This window comes from Tupaia chinensis, unplaced genomic scaffold (genome assembly GCF_000334495.1).
Source record: "Tupaia chinensis unplaced genomic scaffold, TupChi_1.0 Scaffold000066_1, whole genome shotgun sequence".
NCBI classification, from domain to species: domain Eukaryota; kingdom Metazoa; phylum Chordata; class Mammalia; order Scandentia; family Tupaiidae; genus Tupaia; species Tupaia belangeri.
In genome coordinates, this window is record NW_006159525.1 from 7,368,758 (window position 1) to 7,377,785 (window position 9,028).

At 41.6% G+C, this 9,028-nt stretch overlaps 1 long non-coding RNA gene across 4 annotated transcripts in view; it reads right to left on the reverse strand.

Moving 5' to 3' along the window:
* LOC102483013 (uncharacterized) overlaps positions 1 to 9,028 on the reverse strand; it is a 61,934-nt gene that overhangs the window by 21,287 nt on the left and 31,619 nt on the right. For 3 of the 4 annotated variants that reach the window (XR_001369472.2, XR_001369470.2, XR_003547082.1), the window contains exons 2-3: positions 6,346 to 6,454; positions 1,422 to 1,602 (exon numbers count right to left, since the gene is read on the reverse strand). This is a non-coding gene — a long non-coding RNA (uncharacterized LOC102483013). The remainder of the gene's footprint in view (positions 1 to 1,421; positions 1,603 to 6,345; positions 6,455 to 9,028) is intronic. The other variant, XR_003547083.1, reaches the window with a different exon arrangement.

Below are 9,028 nucleotides of genomic sequence, written 5' to 3' on the forward strand. Positions count from 1 at the left end.
AGAGGAGAATGGAGGAGAAGGGATTCCGGCATGGCCATCTCCCCTGGGGGGTGATTTCTCGCTTTCTGTCTCTCTGTCTCTCTCTGTCTGTCTGGCGAGCGCACGCACGTGCCCTATAGCTAAAACCTCTCCAAAAAAAGAAAAATATATATTTTTTATTTAATTTTATTCATTGTCATTGTTTCTTTTTGTTGTTTGTTTGTTTGTTTGTTTTGGAAGTTGGCCAGAAAGAGACAGAGAGAAGGAAAATGAGAAAGCAACTTTCCAGGTCCAGGATTTGAACCGTGATCATCCATGTGGGAGTCCAGTCGCCTTAATCAACATGCCACCTGCCAGCCCCTAGAAATTTCTTTTTTAAAAATCATAAAAATAGGAGCCAACAGGTGGCATAGTGGTTAAAGCCCTGGGTTCCCAAATGGCTTTGCTGTGGTTCAAGTCCCAGACCTGGTGGCTTGAAAATCATGTCGGGCATATATGGGTGCAGGCCCCAAATCCGAGGAGGATACTGGAAGAGAAGGGATTGTGACGTGGCCATTTCCCCGCGGGGTGATTTCTCACTTTTCCTCTCTCTATCTTTCTCTGTCTCTCTGGTGAGGAGGGCATATGCCCTATGGCAAAAGCCTACAAGAAAAAAATCAGAAAAAGAGAGAAAACTGACAGAGTTCAAAGTTAAAATCAATAAAATGAGAACACCACTAGAAACACTGACCTAAAAGAAAGAAAACATAAATCTCCATTATCGAGGAATGGAAAAGAGAACGGCATTACAGACCTAATAGAAACTGTAAGGAGAGGATATTATAAACAAATTACAGCAACAATTTGATAATTTGGATAAGCTAAAGTAAATATGACAAATGTCACCAGATGTTTTTAGTGTTATTAGGTCTCTGTAGTTATTTTCCATAGGTTTTAATTGTTTCCAAAATCGTTTAAACACCTATTAATTTTTTAAATGTATTTAGTTATCTATTTATTTGTGCTTTTTGGGCTGCCAGGTCTAGGACTTGAACTGTAGTTGGGCATGTGGGAGTCCAGCACAATCAACCACCATGCCATCTGCTGGCCCCATATTTCTGATTTTTAAAACTTCTGTAGAGCAAGCTATAGAACACAATATATGAGATTCTTCTCTTTGGGTTAACATGATATATTCCCGTATATATGCATAGACTATTTCTGGAAGGATAGAGAAGAAACTGGTAAAGATGCCTGTCCCTGCAAACGCTGGATCAGAGGAAGACTTTTAGGCTGATTTGACTTGTTTACTATGTGCACTTATTACTTTTTATATCAAAAGGTTAGTTAGTAAAAAATGATAAAACCCAAGGTCTTAGATCTGCCCTCCCCGCTCTGCAGCACAGAGCCAAGGTCTTGCGTTGCCTCCCAGGGCTCCTGCCCCTCACCCTCTCCCATCTAACCTTCCTTGTGGAACTCAGTCCCAGGTCCGCAGAAACTAGAGATCCAGGTTGAAGGTGAGGAGCAGCTGATGAGGGAGGACAGCAGGAGGAAAGGAGCAGACTAAGAACTGGTGGCTGGGAATGAGGAACCCAGGTCCAAAGTCCCAAATTCAAGGCGGAGGTACAGGCTGAAATAACCGACCTAGAGAAAATGGATCGCTGCTCAATGGCCTGAGGCTGGCCCGCATGACAGAGAGAGACGGTGAGAGGGAAAGCGAGAAATCACCCCCAGGAGGGGTGGCCACACCACAGTCCCTTCTCCTCCATTCTCCTCCCGGGATCTTGGGCACGCACTCACGTGTACCTGGCATGATTTTGAAGCCGCCGGGTCCAGGACCCAAGCTGTGGTCGGCCATGTGGGAGTCCAACAACCTAACCACTACACCATCTGCTGGTCCCTGTTCTTTGTCACTTTCTATTCCTAAGATATCAGTACTCCTAAGATCAGAATTCAGGCAAATATTTCAGGATTATTAGTACTTAGTATTATTGATTTTTCATGCTAGTCCCCATTTCTAACATCAAGTCTCATTTTCCACATAAATCACCTAGTGGAATTTAATATTCTGCATCTAAACTATGACTCCCACATTTTCTTTCACATGCAATTGTAGAGATAAAAATAATAACTTCCGTTATTTGATTCTGAAAATACGGTTGTTGAAACTGTTTGGTTTTATCACAGAGATCTTTGTAGATTGGACTGAACTGAACATTTAACCACTGTTTGTAGGTCATTCCAAGATCTAAGCAACTTACTTTAAAATGGACAAAAGTGGGCCAGCAGGTGGCATGATCTTTGGGTACTGGACTCCCACATGGCCCATCATGGTTCAAGTCCTGGACTCGGCAGCTTTCTCTTTTTCCCTCTTAATCTCTCTGGTGAGCTCATGTGCCCTATGACAAGATAAAAATTAATAATAATAAATAAAATTTAAAATAAATACAAAGGACAAACGCTGGAAATTCCTAATGTGAATTCAACCTCACTCCCAAAATGAGGGCTTTCAATTCAGTTTGTGTAAGCCTTAATATAAAATTTTAAAAAATATTTTCAAGAGCTAATTTTCTGGGTTTCCTTACTTTGTTTAACTGAAAGAAAAAACTTCATTTTTTTAAAATCTCAGGAAAAAAAATATTTGAACTTCAGAAACAAATGAACTAGGGACACAAACAGACAAATTACAGAAGAAATATAAACTGCAATTAAACACGACAGGATGTTCAACTTACTAGTTACCAGGAAAATGCTAATCAAACATGACACTATTTTTACCATTTGGGCAAGATAAAAAGAGTAGTGATGTCTAATTAATGGTGACAAAGGTGTAAGAAAACACATATCTGTCGGAAGGTATATAATTAATACAAAGGTTTTCAGAAAGCAAATTCAGAGGATAGTGAAAGGACTGGTATTAGTAAGTTTTGAATAACTCACAATTGAAATACTGTGATATCAAAATTAATGAAGTCTCATTTTAGGCACAAGTGTTAAAATAATGTATACCAACCAATTTAAAATTCTGTCAAAAATTGTATAGTTATAAAATTAGCATATTTCTTTTTTTTTTCCTTTTGAGAGATTTTTGCTATAGGGCATATGTGTTCACAGGAGAGACAAGAGAAGGACAAAAAGCGAGAAATCACCCCCTGGGGGATGGCCACACCACAATCCTTTCTCCTGAATTCTCCTCTTGGGATTTTGGGCATGTGCGCACACTGCCCGGAGTGGTCCGGGACTCAAACTGCATCGAGTTCAGCATCTTAACCACTATGCCACCTGCTGGCCCCCAAGTTGGCGTCATTCTAAAGGTCGAATTCATCGTGATGGTATTTGTACTCTCTCCATGGCAGTGCCACTAGAGCTGGCTAATAGAAATGAATGTCTCATGTCAAGTTAGCCTTCAGTGCTGCATGATTTCCAAGAGTTCACGCCTCAATTAAGGTCTTCCAAAATGTGTAACCCACATCTCTTTGGACATAGCAATTCCACTCGTAGGGATCTATGCTGCCGGCATTTTCACGTGAGTATACAGATACGTACATCCCAGCGTAGACCCGAAAACTTGGTACATCCGAAAACATGGAAACAATCTGAAAATGCCCATCTATTGAGGATCGTAAATTTAGACAATAGATCAGCACATGGTCTTGGAAAAGCACAGGGTGCGTCTTTATGTATACTAACAGAAAATGATCATAATATAGTAAGTACAAAAATAAGTGAAACAGGGACCAGCAAATGGAGCAATGTTACTTCACTAAACTCCCACATGGCCGACTGTGCATGGTTTGAGTCCTCGACCCAGAGGCTTGAAATTCACGCTGGCCCCGAATCCTGAGAAGAGAATGGAGGAGAAGGGATTGTGGCGTGCCCATCCCCCTGGGGGGTGATTTCTTACATCCCCTCTCTTTGGCGAGTGCACACGCCCTATAGCAAAAATCTCTCTTAAAAAAGTGAAAGAGCTAAAGATAAAATTTGATTCTATGTTTGTAAACACATACACATACATACACGCACAGACACAATCCAAGAAAGAATTCAAGTGCAAATGAAACTCTTTTTTTAAGAATTATTTTATTTAACTTTCTTTCTTTCTCTCTCTCTCTCTCTCTCTCTCTCTCTCTCCCTCTCTTTCTTTCTTTTAATTTGACCAGAGACGGATAGAGAGAAAGAGAGAGAAAATGAGAAAGCAAGCCACCAGGTCCAGGACTCGAACCATGGTTATCCATGTGGGAGTCCAGTGCCCTTAACCACCATGCCACCTGCCGGCCTCCCTTTTTTTTTAAACAAAGAATTATTTTATTTAACTTTATTTATTTAGTTAGCTTTTTTTTTTTTAATTTGACTACAGAGGGACAGAGAGAAAGACAGAGAGAGAAAGGCAAATGAAACTATTTATAGTAACTATCTCAGAGGAACAGAACTCAGAGAAAGAGAATTTTCACTCTTTAAATTTTAAAAACTGGGGGCCAGCAGGTGGTGTGGTAGGTAAGGTGCTAGACACTCCCACATGGCTGATCATGGTTTGAGTCCCGGAACTGGTGGGCTTTTTTTAACCCTCTCTCTCTCTGTGTCTCTCTCTGGTCAAATTAAAATAAACAAGTGAATAAATAAAATTAAATAAATTATTTTTAAAAAGTTAAAAACTGTAATAGCTAGAGTCAATTGAGTAGTTAAGTATTGGACCAATTATTTTTAGTAGTATTATTTAATTTTATTCACTATCATTATTTTCTTTATTTTGACCAGGGAGAGACAGAGAGAGACAGAAAGAGAAAGTGAGAAAGCAAGTCTCCAGATCCAGTACTTAAACCTCAGGCAGCCATATTGGAATCCAGCACCCTAATCATCACGTCACCCACTGGCCCAGCCAGATAAACTCTAAGCCCTTCATTCAAGTAATCCTCATAAGGATCCTATGAGGTTGGTACTGTTGTTATTTCCATTATTAATAACTGAGGAAAATGAGATCCAAAGAGGTTAATTTGCCTACTCTCACATATCAGTAGGTTTGGGGGCCAGGATTTGGACCATGGAGGTGTGTATTAAGTAACACTCTGACTACCATCCTAACAGTTCTCTACACTGTGTAGTGCATGAAGGATAATTTTGTATTTTCAAAATGCAAATCCAGGGACCAGCAGTTGGCGTAATGGCTATGTCGCTGCACTCCCACGTAGTTGACTGCAGTTTCAAGTCCCGGACCTGGTGGCTTAAACTCATGCCGGGCATGTGTGCGTGCATGCTCAAGATCCTAAGAGGAGAATGGAGGAGAAGGGATTGTGGCGTGGTCATCACCCCTGGGGAATGATTTCTCACTTTCTGTCTCTGTCTTTCGGGTGAGCCCCCGTGCCCTACAGCGAAAACCCCTCCAAAAAAAAAAAAAAAATTGCAAATCCAGGGCCCAGCAGGTGGCGTAGTGGTTAAGGGTGCTGGACTCCCGTATGGTCGACTGTGGTTTGAGTCCTGGGTCTGGCGGCTTGCTTTCTCCCTTTTCCTCTCTCTTTCTCACTCTGTTCCTCTCTGGTCAAATTTAAATAAACAAACAAACAAATAAAGTTAAAATAGTTCTTTAAAAAAAGAAAAGAAAAGAAAAATATGTAAATCCAGGGGCCAGCAGGTGGCACAGTGGTTAAGGTTAAGGTGCTGGACTCCCACATGGTCCATGGTTCAAGTCTCAGACCTGGCAGCTTGCTTTCTCACTTTCCCATTCTCTCTCTCTCTCTGTCTGGTCAAAGTAAATAATAATAATGACGATTTTACTTATTATTATTTTTTAAGAGAGATTTTTGCTATAGGGCACATGTGCTCACCAGAGAGACAGAAAGGACCCCCTCAAGGAGGGTGGCCATATCACACACAATCCCTTCTCCTCCATTCTCCTCTCGGGATTTGGGGGACACATTCACATGTGCCTGGCATGAGTTTCAAGCCAACAGGTCCAGGACTCAGACCACAGTCAACTACGTGAAAGTCCAGCAACATAACCATTATGCCATCTGCTAGTCCCTACTTACTGTTATTTCATAATTTGACTAGAGAAAAACAGAAAGAGAAAGAGAGTGGTAGAAAAAGAGAGTTTCGAGAAAGCAAGCCTCTAGGTCTGGGACTCGAACCATGGTCAGCCAAGTGGGAACCTGGTGCCTTAACCATCACACCACCTGCCACTCCCTGACTCTTAAAACACTTTAAGATCTTTTCCTGAAAGAAATTTCAGTATGTCTTAACAATTTTCTGTTTTTTAATAATCCAATGTTCTATGATATTTATATAATTACATACCAATATTTCAAATGATAATATATTTGAAACTTTTCTGAAAAAAAGTATTACTAATTAAAGCTCAAGAGCAATAAATTCATAATATACTCTCTTGCTTACCTTGAAGGTGTGAATTCTCTAGGAAGTCTTCATGACTTTCTTTTGCTTCTCCAGGTTTTGTAGATCGATATTCACTCCTCAGAGAAATCTTCCACCATCTAAAAATGACCTGTAATTGAATACAAGATGATACAAATTAAAACTGATTTTAATCTCAATAGCATTAAATGGATTTTGAAAAATACTATGGCGGGGGCAGCAGGTGGTGTAGTGGTTAAGGTGCTGGACTCCCACATGGCTGACCACGGTTCAAGTCCCAGAGCCAGTGGCTTGAAAATCACACCAGGCACATATGCATCCATGCCTAAGATCCCAGGAGGAGAATGAAGAAGGGGCGGGGATGATTTCTCAGTTTCCTTCTTACTGTCTCTGCCTCTCTCTGGTGAGTGCATTTGCCCTATGCAAAAAAAAAAAAAAAACAAAGAAAGAAAGAAAACTACCATGGTATATACGTGAGAGTATGTATCCGATGTCAGCTCTAATTCTGCCATCAGATTAGAAGTAAGGTCTGGACATCGGTGAATTTTTTCCTTAGAGATCAGTGTTACAAAATCACAGTTCTGGAAAGAACCTGAAAAATTAATTGGGTTACTTAATTATAAAATCAACCATAGTCTATGGTTATCTTTTTCTTAAAAATTTCCTGAAAATAGAGATTCCCTAACTTGGGAAGCCAATTCCAAAGTAACCACCCAGCTCTCTCTTTCCTATGCCTCCAGCTCGTTCCTTCCCTCCCTGCCTACAGAGCAGACAAAGCGAGTGGATAGGGACCAGTCCCATAAGAGAGTGGTTAAATGGCTGTGCAGAGGAAGCTGGATTCCACATGGCTGACCAGAATTTGGGTCTCCATGCTGGCCATGTGAGCATGTGCCCAGGATCTTGGCAGGATGGAAAAATGGAAGAAAAAGATCTCAGCATACACTGGCCCCATTGGGTGGTGGGGGTGCACTCTCTTTTTCTCTCGTGCGTGTGCCTCTGCCATTAAGAAAAAAGATGGCAGATAGTCTTCTCACAGAAAGGGACAGTTACATAGGTCAGCAAAAGCACCATTATGCTTAGTTTGACACACGAAAAGTGGCATTACACTTCTGGGGATGAATTTGCTGACAGCACACTTGACTTCTCTGAGAATTTTGGATTATCTGAAGCAAACCTCTTTTCCATTGTATGGACTGCACTTAAGTTCCATGTCGATTTCATGACGTTGACAACTGCTGGGCGTGATGAGAAGCCCCTCGAAATAGATCCAGCATACCTCACATTTTAAAATCCGTGATGGAGCTAGGCAGTTATTGCAAAGGGAAAACTTCCACCAAGTTCAGACTAAACTATTTCTGCACTTGGTCAAGGTCAAGGGCTAGAGCGGACAGGTGGAAAATACAGTCACATTGGGCCTAGGGCTTTAACAGAAGAGTTGAGGGGACACAGTTCAGTCCATAGCAGAGGTACCACGCAGTGCAGCAGAAGTAGCATGCATTTTGGAGCAAGATAGCTCTAGACAATTTCTATTAGATTTTATAAAAAATATATTCTGGGGTCAGCAGGTGGCAGGGTGGTTAAGGCACTGGACTCCCACATGGCTGACCACGGTTCAAGTCCTGGACCTGGAGGCTTGCTTTTTCACTTTCCCTTTCTCTCTCTGTGTCTCGTTGGTCAGATTTTTAAATAATAATAAATAAATAAAATTAAATAAATAATTCCTTGAAAAAATTTCCTTTCTGGGGCTAGCTGATGGTGTAGTGATGAAGGTGCTGAATTCCCACATGGCTGACAATGGTTCAAGTCCTGGACTTGGTGGTCTGAAACTCACTCACATTGGGGGACCAGCAGTTAGCGTAATGGCTATGTCACTGGACTCCCCTGTAATCGACTGTGGTCGAGTCCCGGACTCAGTGGCTTAAACTCATGCCGGGTGCATGTGCGTGCCCAAGATCCCAAGAGGAGAATGGAGGAGAAGGGATGGTGGCGTGGCCATCCCCCCAGGGGTGATTTCTCGCTTTCTGTCTCTCTGTCTCTCTCTGTCTTTCCGGTGAGTGCACACACCCTATAGCAAAAAAAAAAAAAAAAAAGAAACTCACAATGGGCACATGCACATGCAGGCTCAAAATCCCAGGAGAAGAATGGAAGAGAAGAGATTGTGGTGTGGCCATCCTCCTGGGGGTGGGGTGATTTCTCACTTTCTCTATCACTGTCTGTCTCGGTTCCAGTGAGCACATGTGCCCTATGGCAAAACTTTAAAAATAAAAATTTGTTTCTAGGGACCAGCAGCTAGTGTAACGGCTACATCGCTGAATTCCCATGTAGTTGACTGCGGTTCGAGTCCCAGACCAGGTGGCTTAAAACTCACGCCAGGTGTGTGTGCGTGCGTGCCCAAGATCCCAAGAGGAAAATGGAGGAGAAGGGATTGCAGCGTGGCCTTCCCACCAAGGGGTGATTTCTTGCATTCTACCTCTCTGTCTCTCAGTCTTTCTGGCAAGTGCACACACCCTATAGTAAAAACTTATTAACATTTTAAAGAAAAATCGTTTCTTTTGAATAAAGATGCCAGGCAATCTGAGAAGAATGCCAGTGTTCTTTATACTACTTAATCCAGAATTTAGGAATTGGTTTCTCTTGTTTTGTTTTGTTATAGGGCGTATGTACTTCCCAGAGAGAGAAAAACAAAGAAAGGGGAAGAGAAATC